This window comes from Phodopus roborovskii, unplaced genomic scaffold (assembly GCF_943737965.1).
Source record: "Phodopus roborovskii unplaced genomic scaffold, PHOROB, whole genome shotgun sequence".
NCBI classification, from domain to species: Eukaryota; Metazoa; Chordata; class Mammalia; order Rodentia; family Cricetidae; genus Phodopus; species Phodopus roborovskii.
In genome coordinates this window covers 32261345-32281309 of record NW_026125281.1, presented here as the reverse complement: position 1 = coordinate 32281309, position 19965 = coordinate 32261345, and positions in this window count along the sequence as shown.

Here is a 19965-nt window from a genome sequence, read left to right as displayed (position 1 = left end):
ATGGAATTATGGTATAGATATGAATACTTTGTGTTGGAATGGGATTTTCATTTATTGATACAATTTAAGGTCAATTTGTGATATGTATATTTCTCCTCTTGTTTAGGTATTGTGTTTATAGAGCTAATTTAGAAATGTAATGTATAATTAAGTACAGATTATAGATGGCTACCTATGATAGTCAAAACTTAGAGTTAAGTTAGTTAGGTTTTCAAGATGTATTTGAGATGAATAGGCATTCTTCAAACCTTTCAAAGACCTACAAAATATGGCATTTAAAATGTTTTTTTCTTAACAGTGAGGCACAATTGCTCCTGGCAACACCACCTGCATCAGAAAGAAGGATGGACATTACAGAAAACGTTATGGAGTTTTCCTCCAATATGGCAAGGCTAGCCATTTGGACAAGATACTGCTCTTGTCTGGACTGGTTGACTTTATGCTGTATAAACTGAACATGCAGGACCCACAGAAAAGTGACTGCTCATACAAGATAAACAATGTTGAGGGCTTCCTGCTTCATGGAAGAGTCTGCCAGACAGTCTGCAGGACATAGAGAAAAGTGACTGACAAACTGCCAATACAAGAAGACAGTTTAAACTTTCCTGCTTTGCTGAAGAGTCTGCTAGACACCCTGTGGCCTATGGGATGAAGATGGAACATTACAGAAGAACTTTGGGTGACTGACCAGGTGAGTTGTCTCTGTCATTTCTAGAGTTTATATACTATCCTTCTGTGGTCTTTGAAGGAGTTGAAGACAGATAGTTATGGTTATAGTTTTCCTTAGGATTAAAGATAAGTTACATATAGGACTATAGACTCACAAAGATAATAGATGATGAAATATTTTCTTAAATCTTACTAAATGGTAATGGACTAAATATTGTTAACTGTGATTCTTAATTTGATAACTGTTGTGTGATATATTCTGCCATGTTAAGGTTAAAACCCTTTTTTTAGAGAGAGAAAAGAGGAGATGATGGGAGATGTCATTCTGTGAATATATCTCTCATACTGGTTAATGAATAAAGCACTGTTGGCCAATAGGAAAGCAAGATAGGCAAGACTAGGAGACAAGGAGGATTCGACAAAGTAGTAGGGAGGAGTCAACATGGAGAGACTGGAGAGAACAGAGGTCCGGGCCCACTCTCCGGTAAGGTGAGACCACATGGAAATACTTAGATTAATAGAAATGGGTTAATAATTAAGACAGAGATAGCCGATAAGAAACAAGTAACTGGCCAACAGCATTTATATCTAATATAGAGTCACAATGTTTTATTTGGGGCTGGCATGGCAGTGGGACCAAACTGGCTGGTGGAGAAAACCTACTCATAACATTCACCTGTCAAAGTAACAAATCAAGATTTAAGATGGACAACATACTTACTGATTTTTGAACAGTGTTCAACCACAGCCAAATTACAAAGTTTATTTATAAAGTATATCCACTGGGCTGTAATGTGTTGTGGGCTATCACAATTTAGAACATTTTGTCATTATAATAGTTCAATGAAACAATTTTTTGTGAAATCTGTTTCCACCTTAACCAAAGCAATTAGAAATTTCCAGCAATTTATAAATCATCATGTATGCATTGTTGACAACAAGTTTATTGTCTGAGCCATTATTTATACCTAAATTTTAAGAGACATAAAACCATATGCTTTTTCTTTCTCGGTATAAATGGTAAAAAGCTTAAAAGAGCACACTTTTAACTCTATTTGATATTCAGTTTATACACCAAACAGAAAAATTAAACATGTTCTGAAGGCAGTGTGTAAATAGAACATTAATTACTCACCATGGTCACTTCCAAGACATTTTGTGAGCACCCTTGTGGTTTTCCCTTCTAATATCTGTTCATGTTAGCCCAACATGACTACCAAAAGAAAAAAAATTAACACAGACCTTCAACAACAAAAATGCCTTTTCTTCTCACATCTGCAAGCATCCCAGATTCCTGGGATTGTGTGAGACCTCATGCTCCAATCATCTTACCCTCTGTATCCCAGTCTTAAAGATGACTACTTCTGGCCAACAACAATATAAGGGATTGTGTTTAAGGCCCACCTATAGAATATGGGATACATCATTTCCCCTAGGAGCCTTAAATTTCAACATGCCTTTTATCACATAAAGTAATAGTCTCAGGAACTTTACTTCATTTTGGTTTGTATTAGGGTATTGGTACATTGGCCTGAGTCCCGAGTGTTGCTACAGTAGTTTCACACTACTGCAAGAAACTTGGCTTGTATTTCTTTTGCTGCCCCTTATTCCACCAGACCTCTGTGTCTTTATTCCTTCCTTCTCTGCTAAATCAAAGGTTTTCCTCTCCAATCTTTCCCCTCTCCTTGCCTGCTTCTCTTTCCTCTCCATCATATATTCACAGTTTCACTTTACAGGGGCTGCCATAACACCTTACCATCACCTGGGAGGCTGAAAGTCAGAGTCAGACAGATGCAAATGTCCACACACATAGTTTATTCGGAGTCCTCACCATGGTTTGTTATGATCCTCTTGCCATGTGTCTGCAGACTGTCTTCCCTCTGGAGGTGCCTGCTTGAACCTATTCTGTAAATGTTCAGACAGTGTGCATTAGGGCCTAACCTAATGGCTTTATTTAATGTAATTACTGTTTTATAAACTCTACCTTCAGAAACAGTTCATCATGTCCTGAAATACTAGGGACTGGACTTTCACCTACAAGCTTTGGAAGGACAGAACTGAGCCTATAATTCATATCATTCTTTCCCAGCCTTGAAGAAAAAGATAAAATCATCCATCTAAAAGTTAACTTCAATTTACCACCTGAATCAGACATTTGATCCTCATTAGGTGTGCTGTGTCTTCCCTTTTGCTAAGGACCTTGCTATAGGAGAAGTGCTGGATTCAAGTTTAAGTTGGTATTACTAGAATTCTGAACGACTGGAGAAGTTTTTGCTTTGAAAATTAGAATAGGAAAAAGGAATGTAACTTTAGTTTGGAAACACTGCCTCATAATATGGGTTTAGTAGTTTGAATGAGAATGGCCCTTGTAGTATCTCATGTTGCTGGGGCATCTGTCAGGTCCAGCTGACCTAAGAGGGGGAGTGTGGATTGAGGAAATGAATAGGCAAAATACAGCAGATAGAGTCTGAAGGGCATTTAGTGAATACTAAACCACCTATGTATATTGTTCAAAGTCTTTTTATAACCCCACCAAAAGAGGGGGAGAAGGCAAAAGACTTTCTTACGAAGATACAAAGAGAAAGCAAGCACAATTTCTATCTCAATACTCAAAATATCAAGTAACCATATCCTGTGCTAAGCATTCTGCTGTTTAGGCAGGACATGCAGCGACCAAATCCTAGGAAAAAAACATCATGTTTCATTCACATCTTAGGCCAGACATCCTCTTGTCAAGGTAAGACACACAATAACCAACCACACCTTAGCCCAAACATTCTGTGGTTTGACTTTGAAAGAGCAATATTTCAAGATGGGATGTAATCAATTCTATGGGTTCCTGCAGGCCCCTATAAGCTCATATATCTGAATGATTGTTTCTCAGTTGGTGGGACAGTTTAGGAAGGATTAAGAAGTGTGGCCTTGATGCAGGATGTAGGTCACCAGATGTGAGCTCTTGGTTACTACTCCAGTGCTGTTTGGCCATCTTCCAATCATGATAATGATGGCCTCTAACCCTCTGGAATTGTAAACTCCAAATGAAATGCTTTCTTTTATGCATTGCTTTGGTCATGGTATTTTGTCACAGCAATAGAAAAATAAATGAGACAACTGGTAAAAATTAAATCATATTTTTCCCAAAAAGTTTATATTATGTTTTAGATACATTCTTTATTCATAGCCTCTGAGATTTTGTCAGTAGAAGCCATAAAAACAAAGCTTCAAAGTCAGTTATGACATTACTACATGAAAATTAACTAGTACATCTCCAAAACTGTCTGTATCCCTTGATGGTTCCTTTTGGTCAGAAATAATCTTGTAATTGATTTATTTGTTTGGTTAGGTTTTGATTATCTTTGCTTTATCCAAAGCTTTATTTGTGATATAAGTAGCACAGCTATAATATAATCACAGGGGGTAGCAACTGTATCTGTCTTAATCATTTTCTCATGGCTTATTTCTGCATGTTCCAAAATATTTATTAAATAAGCAAGTCAGTTAACTTTATATCCCGAATATAACATTGTAATTTTTTAGAAATACTGATCTTATTTTCTTATTGTATTTCTCTGAGCCTAATTTTTCTCTTCTTGTGTTTGTAATGAATTCTATGATACTAACTTTGGAGGCATTTAGTCCTCTCTATTATGAATTTATACACTGATTAAAAAGTCCTACTTCATGTATGGTGGCTCATGCCCATGAATCTCCACAGCTGGGGCAGAGAGGAAGTCATCCTCAGCTGTACAGTAAGCTTGGGGCCAAATTGGAATATAGAAGATCTTATCTCAAACAAAGGAGAAATGAGTACTCAAAGTATATTCAATGAACATTTAATAGAATATTACTAACATATGAGATGACATCTGCAATTTCCTGTGTTTTTTGGATGATGCAAGGCAAAGGACAATCCTATCAAGAGATGTCCTGCTTCCACATCCATCTTACACCAAGTCATCAGTCACTTCAAGAATGAATAAGCAGCAGTTCCCAAAATCTAAGTCAAGAACCTGTAGTGTTTCTGAGTCTCAAAGGAGGTCTGTAGATTAGAACTCTTTCCAAAACCAAACGAAGTCATTTTTCTTTTGTACTCTAATTTCCTCATGATGATACAGTAAAATTTTGCAGATGCTACGAAATATAGTGTCATCAATTAAGTGAAGCTGTTACAGTGTTTTATTAAGCCAAATATCTAAAATAGCTGAGAAAATATAAAATGATACCACTCTTATCAATAAAATGTTTATTCTAAAGTAATATAACATGTGTGGTAGCTAGTAGCTAGTTTTATTTGGCAAATTGACACAACCTACAATCATCTGGGAAGACAGCTTCAATTTAGGATTGTCTAAATCAGGTTGGACTATGAGAATGTCTGTGGGGATTATCTTATGTTAATTAATGTGGAAAGACATAGAACACTGTGAATAGCACAATGTTATAACTCAAATCATGGGGTTTGAATTCTAGGCTACAGATGAGTAAAGTGATAATAAGCTGACTAACAGGCATGGATACATTCATCTTTTTTCTCTGCCCTTGCCTCCCCTCTGCGTGTGACTAGCTTCTAGAATGTTTAACACTACAAGTTTCCTGAGAAAAAATGAAAAAATCATGAGATCAAAGAAGCAGCCTCTTCTTCAATATTACAGAAAAACTAGAGCAAAAAGAGGAGGCCTCCTCCCTTTACTGTTCCTTTGGATCACTGACCATAGGTAATACCCATGTTGTCACCATTGGGCACCACACTGGACCATACAGAAAGTCACTCTATAAAACAATAGGATTCGGAATAATGGTGTTCCAGACAGGAAGTCTATGGCTCTAGGAACATAACCCAAATGTATGTATTCATCTCCCCTTCATTCTGTTAGACACAAGCCCCTGCGAATTTCTAGCTGCTAATAAATGTGGTATTTCCTCGGTGACTTTCCTGCAACTATCCCTCATTCAGAGAGATTCCACATCTCCATCATTGACCCTCATATTGCAGATGTTATCACTCAGAAATAACTTTAAACCTGATGCTATCCATCAAAGGCATGGCCTTGCTCTGCAAAGGCAAATATATCTATAGCAAGCATCAATTCTGACAAATTGTTAGTGGCTGACTGGAACATTGTTCTAGATGGATTCTGAAGCTGTTAACTAACTTAATAAAGCAAATTCTATAATTGATCTACCAGGGTACCTTGGTTTCTATACTGTGTATTTGCTGACCCTATGAAATCAACTGAATTCACTATGGTCAAACATATATAGAACAAGACAATAACTGTCTAGTCCATGTAAAAATTTCACAGAAATATAACTGTTATATGGTATAATAACAGTAATCAGCAACAGCATCTCCGTCATCAGGAAAACAGATCTGCTTAAAATTTGGGCAAAGAAAAAATGCATAAAGATATATAAAAATTGCTTTAAAGTTTGTAATAACATGGATTATGAATCTGTATACACTGACACTGGTTTGGTTTTAGCAACTCAACACAAACTAATGTCATCTGAAAAATAAAACCTCAATTAAGAAAATGTTTTCAGCAGATTGGCCTTGTAAACCAAGTCTTTGTGGTTTGTTCTTGGTTAATTTTGATTTGGTGGAGAATGAACACCCACTGGGAATAGTGAGAAGGTCCTGGGTTATATTAAAAAAAATCTGGCTAAACAAGCCATGTAGGATAAGCCAACAAATAGAGTTCTAACATCTCCGCTTCAGTTTCTACCTCTATGAGTTCCTGCCCTGCATTCCCTCTGTAATAGGCTATAAACTGTAAACTGAAATAAACCCTTCTTTCCTCAGATTGCTTCTGGTCATGTGTTTTATCACAGAAATAGAAAGCAAACTAAGACAATACCTATCTTGTTTCAGATCTTGTTTTCAGATCTTGTTTTCAGAAATAACTTCCCTGTATAGAATATCGGAAGATATTAGGAATGCCAACTGTAGGTCTGATCTATTCTGGATGTTGTCACTGATGCTGCTGTGGTATAACATCTATTGTTTTGTTTTTTGAAGCATGATTATAGTATGTCTGTATATTATTTATGATTTATTAAATCTTGCCTGAGAATTCAAAAAGCAAAGTCAGCCACAATCCATACAAGCCAAACACACACCTTTAATCCCAGCTGCCAGAAGCTAGGAAGTAGTGGTACATACCTTTAATCCCAGGACTAAATGTCTTGGAATGGTATGCATCCTCGTTCATTTCCTCTTACTCCTTGTTCTTCTCCATCTTCTCCATTGCCTCCATGCCTCTGGCATTAGTTGCATCAATGAGAGGATATGTGTAGCACACACACACACACACACACACACACACACACAACCAACCAACCAAACAAACCAAAAAATAAAACAAAAAACCCCACCCAGATCCTGATACATTTCTATTAGTTCAAGGCCACACTGAGCTACAGAAAATTGATTCAATCCTAAAGAAAAACAGGTCACACAAGGGCAATCTCAGTACTTGGGATCTTTAATCCCAGGGTTCAGTAGACAATGGCTGATGGATCGATCTGAATTCAAGGCCACCCCCCCATGGCTGCACATGTCTTTAATCCCAGGGCTCATATGAGGTAATTAAGACAGGAACAGGGTCTCAGAGCTGGCATTCATTCTCCAGCCACATTGAGGATAGGAAGACATTGAAGTCTCAGGAGTCTCTAATCACACCGAAGACAGCAAATCTGAGACGCACACTGAGTGAATGTGAGAAGCAGTGAAGTCAAGAGAAGTTTGGTCTGAGCTGAGGTAGAGGTGAGAGCTAGTGGCTGACTGCTTTGCTTTTCTTATCTTCATCTTGAAGCTTGAACCCCAGTATCAGGATCTGGGTGGGGTTTTTTGTTTTATTTTTTGGTTTGTTTGGTTGGTTGGTTGTGTGTGTGTGTGTGTGTGTGTGTGTGTGTGTGTGTGTGTGTGTGCTACACATATCCTCTCATTGATGCAACTAATGCCAGAGGCATGGAGGCAATGGAGAAGATGGAGAAGAACAAGGAGTAAGAGGAAATAAACGAGGATGCATACCATTCCAAGACATTTGGGAAATCTTGGCTTTCCCTTCCTTGGCAGGTAGGGCAGACTTTCTGTATCTCTTTAGAATGTGTTCCCATGGCTGTTAGCTGTAACGTGTATACTAGTACAGAGCAGGGATAAAAGCTGGTGATATATCTTTTAAAGCACATTTTGTTGATGAAATAAGAGCATTTTCTTCTCCTTTGTGACTGGGACAAATCTAAGCCCTGACAAGAACTCTAACTAGTTCTTTTGTGGATTTGTTTTTTGTCATTTTCTGAGAGTTACACTGTAAAGAAGTACAGAGGAAAACAAGGGATGCCTACAGCTAATAAATCTAACATTGTGCAAGAAAGGGAAAAAAGATTAATATAGAATTTGTTCCCTTGGAAACAAATAATACTTACAGTTTCTGGGAAAAAAATATATTTACAGCAGAATGTTAACAAAGATGTGGTACTAAAATGAAATTCTGACAATCACAAATAATACTAGTAAAAAATAAGTGGCAGCAGAAACATAAAGAGATGGTTTATACCTTTAAAAGTACTTACATGGATTGGGCTAGGCAGGTCAGAGTAAAAGTAGTGCATACAAAATTATAAAATGATAGAGAGTGAGGAAATGTATGTCTCTGTTTTACTAGTATGGGATGTAGAACATACTAATTAGAGCAGGGCTGTACTTCCATCAAGAAAACATGTAGCTAGTAGAAGGACTTTACACTTTGTTGGTAAGAAGAAGAAAAACAAAGTGAATCTAAAACAAATAATATAGTAATTATTTAATAATTAAAAGAATAAAATCACAGGCTTTACATTAAGGAAATGGTGGCTATAAAGGACCTACATGAGTTCTTTAAGGTCAAATCTACAAAAACTTAGCTTACAAAACTAAAAATTTGAATACTATAAATTTCCTTAAAGAAGATGACATTCTATCATCTTCCCTTCTAATAGAAGTATGAGGCTTAGAACAATCACATTAAAACATATCAAATAAATAATATATAAAATATATTAAAATCTTATAAAATATTTTTTACTATGTGCTCTATGACGAATGGTATGTAGTATGTGAAGCACCTATGGAAGCCAGAGGCAAAAGTCCTAGGCCACCTGACATAGGTGCCGAGAATCAAACCTCGATCCTTTGTTTAACAATTGACCTATTTCTACAGCCACAAATATATCTCTTAACCTCTAAAGTAACAAACAAATCTTGTAGCCTCAGTCCCAGTTTGTTTTTAAACATTGGAGTCTAATAAATTGGATCTCTGGCTTATCTTTAATTCTCTCAATCAGTTTTGTTAGCCAACAATGTTAAATGAGATATAATTTTAAAAATAATCTCAACTGATTTAAACACTTTCCTATAATATTTCCAGAGCTAAGAAGCTATTATACCAAAATGGAGCCTGACCAGATCTTTGATTTCTGCAGGATGGGCTTTGACTCTTACAGGATCTGAGAGTACCTGCAACCAGACCTCCAGCTAGTACAGATCCAGAGAGCACTGCCAGATCAGAGAGTACCACAGAATCAGCCCTCTAGCCGCACAAGCCATGGCCTTAGAGATGACTACAGAGCCAAAGTTTTTGCTCCAGTGTGTACAAGCTCTTGAGGAGTCTAGAGATTTGGCTCTACATCTCCCTCAGGTCTGTGTGGTATAGGGCTTTGACTTGATAGGTTCCAGTGGTCACTTCAGAATCAGGAGTCTATACTCTTGTCCTGGTGGGTATTTCTGGCTTAGGGCTCTAACTACAGTCCTCAGACAGGACAGAGATTTGTCTGACATTTGGTGTCCTATACCCAACCAGTTCCAAGACTTTGAAGAGTGCCCAAGCTTTATACTCCATGAGGTTTCCCGGAGCTAAATGTGCACCTCTCTCTCAGTCCTTTTGGGTTACATAAAACAAAAGATTCAAATAAACTCAGAAGAAGGGAAAATCAAGACTTGATGACAAACCCACTCACACAGGTAAGTTAAGAATGCTGTTCCTTGAAAGAGTTATCATTTTCAGACCACAATGGAATAAAATCAACAACAAAATAAAATGTGAAATCATTTTTGAAAAACTTGGAAAATACATAGAATATTCTTTACTGAACAGTGGGTTATGCAAGAAATCAGAGAAGAAATTTAAAACTTCTTATCCATAAGTGCTAAGAATAACAAAACCTGTCAGACACTCTGGGACATATCTCCAGCTGTCCTATGAGCAAGGTTTATAATGATAAGAGCTCACATTAAAAATATGGGAGATAGAGTTCATGCCAGCAAGTTCCCTGACCCACAAAGCAGGGACGCTGCTAAAGAAAGTGGCCTCAGCTGGAGAATTCCACTTTCCAGTGAGATCCAACTATCCTGCAAAAACTTCCCTCAGCCTTTGTCCTCTTCCGCCAACCATTGGCTAGAGGTGAGTCTGGGCCCAGTTGGGGTGGCCTCTCCCCTACAACCTTCCCCCTACTACCCCCCCTCCCCGAACTCCCTGGGTTGGCCCCTGATCCCACTGCTGCTTTGTCCTGTCCCCATCGAGAGCACCCTTGGACTCTGATACACCCCCACCCATCCCCACCGTGAGCCTGCCCCTCCCACCCTGTGCCCTACCCAGCCCACTGTTCTGCCGCTCTGGTTGAGCAATGGGACAGAGGATGGAGCCAACAGTCCACCCTACTTCGGAGATTTCACAGAGAAAATCTGAACAAAGGAGACCTGCCTATCCAGGTGGAACTACCCCTAATTTCCAACAGCTTGGTCTCTGATCCCACCTCCATTCCTCTGCTGGAGTCCTGGGCCCCTCGCAGAGATCTGCCTATCTCCAAAGGTCCACTCTGAATTCCCACCAGCAAGCTACCTGACCCCAAAAGCAGGGCATCTGTTAAAGAAAGAGGCCTCACCTGGAGAGTTCCAGTCTCCAGTGAGATCTGACAATCCTGCAAAAATTCCCAAGTTACAGCTCAGACTTTGTCCTCTTCCACCAGCCAATGGCCAGAGGCATCTTCTACTGAATCCTCAGCCCTGACCCCATCCCTGGATCCCTGTCTGCTGAGAGACCTTCTATAGAACTTCAATCACCCAGAGCTACAGATATTGAATCACTGACCCACATAAGCCCACAGGGGAAGTACCATAAAGAGAGGGGAGACCCCACCAACACCTACTGGAAGAAGCTGGGGGAAGACAGCAATAGAAGAAAAACCTAACAACAGAAATACAAGCATGACACCACCAGAATCTAGGGAATCTACACCAACTAGAACTGAACAAAACAACAAAGCAGAGGAAGTAGAAGGGAACGACTTAAAAATTACCATCATAAAAATGATAGAGGCCCTCAAAGAAGATGTGAGAAAATCCCTTAAAGAAATGGAGGAAAAAACAAACAAAAAAGTGGAAGAAATGAACAAATCCCTTAAGGAAAGCAAAGAAAGTACAGAAAGCCAAGAAAAAACATTTAAGCAGGTGAAGAAAACAGTTCAAGACTTGAAAATTGAAACAAAGAAAACAAACGCAACACAAACCGAAGGAATGCTGGAAATAGAAAAACTGGGCAAAACATTGGGAACTATAGACTCAAGCATAACCAACAGAATTCAAGAGAAGGAAGAGAGAATCTCAGGCGCAGAAGATAAACTAGAAGAAATAGATTCATCGACCAAAGAAAATCATAAATCCAACAAATCCGTAACACAAAACATCCAGGAAATATAGGACACCATGAAAAGGCCAAACTTAAGAATAATAGGCATAGACGAAGGTGAGGAAGCCCAGCTCAAAGGTGCCGAAAACATATTCAACAAAATCATTGAGGAAAACTTTCCAAATCTGAAGAAGGACATGCCCATGAAAGTACAAGAAGCATACCGAACCCCAAATAGGCTGGACCAAAGAAAAAGACCCCCGACATATAATAATCAAAACACCTAGCATACAGAATAAAGAAAGAATATTAAAAGCAGCAAAGGAAAAAGGACAGGTAACATATAAAGGCAGACCTATCAAAATTACACCTGACTTCTCCATGGAAACCCTCAAGGCCAGAAGGTCCTGGATAGATGTTCTACAAGTATAAAGAGAACACAGATGCCAGCCTAGGCTACTATATCCAGCAAAACTCTCAGTCACTATAGATGGAGAAAACAAGATATTTAATGACAAAACCAGATTTTCCCAATACGTATCTACAAATCCAGCCCTACCAGTTTGGAAGAAAAACTCCAACCCAAAGAAGGTAACTATGCCCACAAAAATGTAGGCAACAGATAATCCAACCTCACCAGAAACTAAGGGTAAAGCAGAACAAATGTATTCACAATACCACTACCAACAATAAACCTAAAACAAACAAGCATCAACAATCAATGGCCCTTACTCACCCTCAACATTAATGGTTTCAAATCACCTAAAAAGAGACACAGGCTAACAGAGTGGATACAAAGACAGAATCCATCCTTGTGCTGCATACAAGAAACACATCTAAGCTTAAAAGATAGACATTACCTCAGGGTAAATAGTTGGGAAAAGATCTTCCAATCAAATGGAACCAAGAAGCAAGCAGGCATGGCTATCCTAATATCTAAAAAGTTAGACTTCAAACCAAAATGAATCAAAAGAAATGAAGACGGTCATTTCATATTCATCGCAAGAGAAATCCATCAACACAAAGTCTCAATTCTGAACATCTATGCCCCTAATACAAAGGCACCCATATGCGTAAAAGAAACGCTACTAACACTCAATGCTCAATTAAAACCACAGGCATTATAGTGGGAGACTTCAATGTGGCACGCCCCTGACCCGCAGGGGAAGAAGACCACCGACACGAGGATCCTTCTCTGATCACACTTTATTGAAGCACTTCTTGATTGAGGGAGAGCTGGAGATGAGGGGCACGCAAGCAAGGAAGGGAACGGCTTATATCTAGGCAGGATGGGCGTTCCTTCCTGAAAGGACACCAGTCAGTCTGGGATTGGTGCATAGCTGTTGCCAGGCAGACTCGAGGAGGGCACGCGCCAAAAACAGAGTTGTTTACAACAGTCCTCGGCGCCATCTTGTAATGGCGAATTGTGTGGGTTCCCACACTTCCCCCTTTTATTTTATTAACGCATCATCGGTCATAGCTGGGAACAGAGGACGCCGCCCTGTTGAGTGCGCTGCTCTTTTTCCAGGGATAGGACGATTACGAGAGCAACCTATATGCTCGACATCTTGTTCCCCTGAGTGGATCGGCTCAGTGCACTCTCAGGTGCAAACTATCCGGAATAGTCTCTGACCGACTGCTTCAACAGCCATCTAGCCCTACCGGGTGCTATGGCAACAAGGCCTCCGGGTTCATAGGCACTAGACTTCATCGGCCATCTAGTCCCACCGGGTACAATGGCAACAAGGCCTCCGGGTGCATGGGCACTAGACTAGAGATCTTGAAAAATACTGATCCAAGCTTGGGGAGATTGGCCGGCCTCCAGGGCTGTCAAGGCTCGAGCAATGGCAACCTTTTCCCTTTTTCTGACGAATCGCATCCTACAGATCAGGAACAGGACTAAAGTCATGCCTGCCAGGCAAAACATGCCGAACATACCGACTCCGATCCATTCCTTAAAATAGGAAAATGTCTTCACCATCCAATCTGAAAATTGTCCCAAGGTGACTAACTCGACCTTAGTATCATTAAGCACTTGAATGTGATAGGTAAAATTAGCTTGAAGCTGTTCAAATTCTCTAGACCAATTTCCACTTAAAATGCAAGATAGCTGTTTAGACTCATTAAGGGAGACGGGATAAGGTGTAATGCAAATGTGCGGGGTTCTATCCACACAACTCACTGTCATAATATCAAAAAGATCTTGTATGTTCCCTTCCAATAAGTCTATCCTCTTATTGAGCATAAGTATTCCTGAAGTCAAGTGAGTATTTACCTTCTCTTGAACATAAAGAGCACTAGAAGTTTTTTGTATCACCTCATTAACTTGTTGAACGGTCTGTACTTGATTTGCCATAGCTACTCCGGCAGTAACCGCAGCGGCTGCAGAGATGGCTATAGCCGTAACTATGGCTGCTGTAATACCAAAGTCCCTTTTTTGTCTGAACAGAGTGGCTATAGGAAAATTGTTTGGGTCTGCCTTTACAGGAATAGGTACAAAAATTGGCAGACGCATAACCAATGCTGAGTTATAATATTCAGCACCCCAGCATTGACTGATGACACAAGTCTGGTTCTCACAATCAACCAAGTCCTGAGAATAATTAAAAAGCAAAAACAAAAATGGTGGATCTACACATACCCTGCCTCTGGGATAGGAAATATCATGTTGTTTGTGTGCCCATGATACTGTAAGCTTCTTGTTGGTGGTGTTCAGACTTCCAGTTACATTGTAAAGTTCCACTTTACTATCCTCTAGATTAACTAATGGCGAGAGGTCACAAGCAGCACCCTTGGAATTAATGAGGATCCAGGACGATAAGGGCCAACCCGTTTTTGTGGAATTATTCTTATATTGATATCTCATCAAATCTGGCGTAAACCAAAGTCCTGATGAGATGGGAACTATTTTATCATATTTTCCTCTACAATCAAGAAATTCAGGCGGATATTCAGAAAACACATTGGGACAAAGATGTGTGGGCTTAGATCCGTTGTATGACCCATAGCTATTATGCCTACTAATTTTTGGGGCAATAAAAGTCATATTCATCCAATATGTAGTGACATTAATCACCGGGCTGCCATTAGTTCCGGTACCTGAGCCACTCAAAGCGCCTGATGCTATTTGAGACAATGCTTCATGCAACATCTTTACCTCTAAATCTAGGGTCAAGGATCTTAATGGGTCTTCAAATGCTGACAACACCTGTCTGCACAAGGACACAAGGGGACGCATTGGTATCTTTAGAAAAACAGAGCGTTCCTTGCAGGGGCACTCGAGATTGATTAAACGCCTGTTGTTCCTCATTAACTTTGTCTTTCGCTTTGCAAGGGACCCCAAAATGGCAAAGGGTAGAATAGAACTGAGGGAAGATTGAGGATACATTATGTACAGGCACAGGTATTGGCCATGTTCGGGTAAATGACCAAAAATATTCTTCATTGGCATGGGTCAGATGGATTACTAACCACAGCATCATCCTTTTCCTCCAGAATATCGTTGGTGCTGACATCCTTCTCCTCTTCATTGTCGATTTTTCGAATCAGCCTCTCCGGAACCCAAATTGGATCCGTACGGTCCTGCGGGAAATCACAAACAGATCCCCTGGATCTCTGAATAACAGGATCCGGTCCATACCATTTGTTATCCAATACATCTTTCCACATAACCTGTACTTGTGGAACCGAGACTGATTGTACATGTCTATCAGCAGCAGTCTGATTTGAGTCATTCAAAATCAAAAAATTAAGTGTAAAGAGGACTAAGGATATTCTTTCTCGTGGGGTAGCATGTTCTGCTATTCCCCCTTTTTGTTTTTGTAGCAATTCCTTAATTGTCCTGTTGGCTCTCTCAACAACACCTTGCCCCTGGGGGTTATATGGCAATCCCAGGGTATGGGAAACTTCAAGGTGAGCACAGAACTCTTGGAAGCCATGAGAGGTGTAAGCTGGACCATTGTCCGTTTTTATTCTGCGTGGCTTGCCCCATGCTGCCCAGGCTTCAAGGCAGTGGGTTTTCACATGAGAAACCTTCTCTCCTGATAATGGCGTGGCATGTATAATGCCCGAACATGTGTCTACTGACACATGGAGATATTTAGATTTTCCAAATTCAGGTACATGTGTAACATCCATTTGCCATAGGGATAGTGGTTTTAGGCCCTTAGGATTTACGCCAATATGCGGCAGATGATGAAAAGGAACACATGACATGCAATTCTTCACTATATCTCTTGTCGTGCTCCGAGAAATATGAAACTTTAACCTTAAGGTATTAGCGGGAACATGGTATAAGCGATGAAATTGTTTTGCGGATTCCAAAGGATCCAATGCAGTCATAATTGCAGACCTTGTTGCTTTATCCATTAAATCATTCATGGCCGTCATTGGTCCCGGGAGTAAGGAATGGGCCCGAATGTGTCCTATATAGAAGGGATGTTTTCTATTTAAAATACAATTTTGAATTTGTACCAAAATAGGTGCTACCATACTCGATGAATGAATATTAGCAGCAACCTCCAAATTGGCAACCGCATTAACCACATATAATGAATCTGAGAACAAGTTAAAAGGTTCATCAAATCTTTCAAAAATCTTTAAAACCATTTGACATTCCACCACTTGAGGTGCATCAGGGCGAAAATTATAAACTACGGGTTCTTGTCCTTGAACTGCATAAGCCCCATTGCCTGTTTTTGACCCATCAGAGAATATAGTAATGGCAGTCACCAAGGGCGTAGTGGAGATTATTTTAGGAAAATAAACTAAATCTTTATTAACAATTGATAATAAATCACTCTTAGGATAATGATTATCTATTATACCAGAAAAGGCACACATTAAAATTGCCCAATCATCTATTATTCCTGCAAGTACTTCAACCTGTTGCCTGGTATAGGGGACAATTAAAACATCTGGATTTTTTGCAAAATGCATGAGGCTAAATTTTAACCCTGTCAATGCTTGGATAGCCACTAAGGTAGGGTAATGTTGTACTGTCTTTGCTCCAAGTGAGTGACCATGAAGCCACCAAAGAGGACCATCTTGCCACAATACACCTGTTGGATAAGTCTTTGTTTTTAAAATGCATAACTTCAAAGGTTTTTCTGGATCTAATCTGTCTAAACTTGCCTTCCTAATAGCTATCTCGACCTTACGAATTGCAGCCTCACCCTGGGGGGTGAGCGACCTGGGAGAGTTAACGTCTGGATTACCTTCTAATATAGAAAACAGAGGCTGAAGCTCATGACGAGGGATAGACAAATACCCCCGTAGCCAATTAAAATTCCCCAGCAACAGGGAGATAAGGGGGTGGAGCCAAGACAGAGTGCGGAGCCGAAGGCGCCATAGGTCCCGCACTTGACTTGGCAAAAGTCTGTCCTGGCCGCTGTTCATATCTTTCTTCCTCATACTCTGTAGCGGCCTCCTCTAACTCCTCCTCCTCCTGCCCAGTTAGTTCCTCTTTATCTGTTTCTTCATTTTCTGAAAGTCCTAAATTAGCAAATTCATCCAGTACTGGATACAAAGGGTTTTTTGTTATATTCCACCCTTCACTTTTACTATCCTTCTTGGATATAGTTTTCTTCTTTTCCTTTTTATCCTTATTGTTTTTAGGCCTTTCTTTCCCCTCTCCTAGTGACTCGGCTTCAGATAGGGTGTCCTGATGCTCAGCTAACACTCTACGTCCTTGCTTAATCAGATCCATATTTCTGCCGTCTCTGAGACATGAATGTACCAGCCTCCATAGAGGAAGCGTTCCCTTACCAAGCCGATCCTCCTGCTTAGCGGTCTCTAGATCTTTCCCAAGTTTCTCCCAGCAACCAAGAGTGAGGTCGCCAGAGACTGCAAACCAGGGCGCTATCTTGTCGAAATCCTTGACGATAGTATGTATCGTGCCCGAAGACACCTTTAAGCCTCGTTGTTTTAACAGGCTCTGTATCGGGCCAGAGAAATCACAGGCTCCTGGACCGGCACCCAAGTTATTACCCATATTGCCCACTTATTTACGAGGGACTTACAATATGGTAAGAAACGCCGCTTTGTTTACAACGGTCTTACTTTCACTTTACACCCAGCAGCAAAGGCACTCCTCACCGGGTTTGTGACACCGCAACCAAAAACAGCAGAAAAGAACCACAATCACTATACAGATAAAAATTAGAGCGTACACACCAGGATTAACCCCGCCAATCAACATACCTGAGAGGACTTACCGACATCGCCGCTTCGTGTGTAGAGTTCTGGATCCTTTTTGGCCCCTCACTAGTGTCCGCTGAATGCAGTTTCCCGGGTTTCGGCACCAGCTGTGGCGCGCCCCTGACCCGCAGGGGAAGAAGACCACCGACACGAGGATCCTTCTCTGATCACACTTTATTGAAGCACTTCTTGATTGAGGGAGAGCTGGAGATGAGGGGCACGCAAGCAAGGAAGGGAGCGGCTTATATCTAGGCAGGATGGGCGTTCCTTCCTGAAAGGACACCAGTCAGTCTGGGATTGGTGCATAGCTGTTGCCAGGCAGACTCGAGGAGGGCACGCGCCAAAAACAGAGTTGTTTACAACAGTCCTCGGCGCCATCTTGTAATGGCGAATTGTGTGGGTTCCCACACTTCAACATACCACTCTCAACACTAGACAAGAACACCAATCAGAAACTCAACAAAGAAACAAAAGTACTAACAGAAGTTATGTCTCAACTGAGTTAACAGACATCTATAGAACATTCCATCCAAACACAAAAGAATACAACTTCTTCTCTGCTCCACATGGAACCTTCTCTAAAATTGACCACATACTAGGTAGCATAACAAACCTCAACAGATACAAGAGAATAGGAATAGTCCCCTGTCCCTAATCAGACCACCATGCTTTAAAATTGGAATTCAACAACAACACAAATAGCAGAAAATCTGCAAACTCATGGAAAGTGAACAATGTGCAATTGGACCACACCTGGGTCAAAGAAGAAATAAAGAAAGAAATTAAGGACTTTCTAATATTAAACGAGAATGAAGACACAACATACCTGAACTTATGGGACACCTTGAAAGCAGTGCTACAAGGGAAGTTCATTGCACTAAGTGCCCATATGAATAAGACAGAGGATAGTCACATAAGAGAATTAACAGCTCAACTGAAAGCCTTAGAACAGAGAGAAGCAAACTCACCCCATAGCAGTAGACGCCAGGAAATAATCAATTTGAGGGCTGAAATCAACAAAATAGAAACCAGGAAGACAGGACAAAAAAACAATGCAACGAAAAGTTGGTTTTTTGAGAAAATCAACAAGATAGACACACCTTTATCCAAAATAATAAAACAGCAGAGAGAGAACATGCAAATTAACAAAATCAGAAATGAAAAGGGGAACATAACAACGGACACAAAGGAAATCCAGACAATTTTCAGGTCATACTTTGAAAATCTGTATTCCACAAAAATTGAAAATTCAAAGGAAATGGACAAATTTCTGGTTAACTATCACTTACCAAAATTAAATCAAGAACAGAAAAACAACTTAAATAGACCTATGACCCGCAATGAAATAGAAGCAGTCATCGAAAGCCTTCCAACCAAAAAAAAGTATAGGGCAAGATGGATTCAGTGCAGAATTCTACCAGACATTGAAGGAAGAACTAATACCACTACTCCTCAAACTGTTCCACAAAATAGAAACAGAAGGTTCATTGCCAAACACTCTTTATGAGGCCACAATAACCTTGGAATGCAAGCCTCACAAAGACACAACTAAGAAAGAAAACTACACACCAATATCCCTAATGAACATCGATGCAAAAATACTCAGTAAAATACTGAAAAACCAAATTCAAGAATACATCAGAGAAATCATGCACCATGACCAAGTAGGCTTCATCCCTGGAATGCAGAAATGGTTTAACTGCTGGTGGGAGTGCAGACTCATACAGCCATTTTGGAGTTCAGTATGGCACTTCCTCATGAAAATGGGAATTAGTTTAGCACAGGACCCGGCAATCCCCATCTTAGGCATATACCCAAAAGATCCACATCCATGCAACAAAGGCATCTGCTCAAGTATGTTCATAGCAGCATTATTTGTAATAGCAAGAATCTGGAAGCAACCTAGATGCCCCTCAATTGAAGAATGGTTAATGAAGATGTGGCACATCTACACAACAGAATACTACTCTGCAGGAAAAGATAATGGTATCTTGAAATTCGCAGTCAAGTGAATGGCACTTGAAGAAACCATCCTGAATGAGGTAACCTAGTCACAAAAAGAGGAACATCGTATGTGTATGCACTCAGTCATATATGGATTTTAGACCTAGATCAAAGGATCACCAGCCTATAATTCAAACCACCAGAGGAACTAGGATACAAGGTGTATTCTAAGAGATTCATATAAAGTCCCTCAGAGATCCGGGAAGGGACAAGTCCCCCAGAGCAAAGGGGAAGCATGGGGGGGGCCAGCAAATGGAGAGAGAAGTAGGAGAAAATGAGGGAGAGGAAAGGAAAACACATGTGACCAGGAAGACTGAGCCCTGTTAGGAATAGAACACAGGAGAGAGAGAGAGAGAGAGAGAGAGAGAGAGAGAGAGAGAGAGAGAGAGAGAGAGAGAGAGAGAACATAAAAGAGGGAGCCAATATTGGT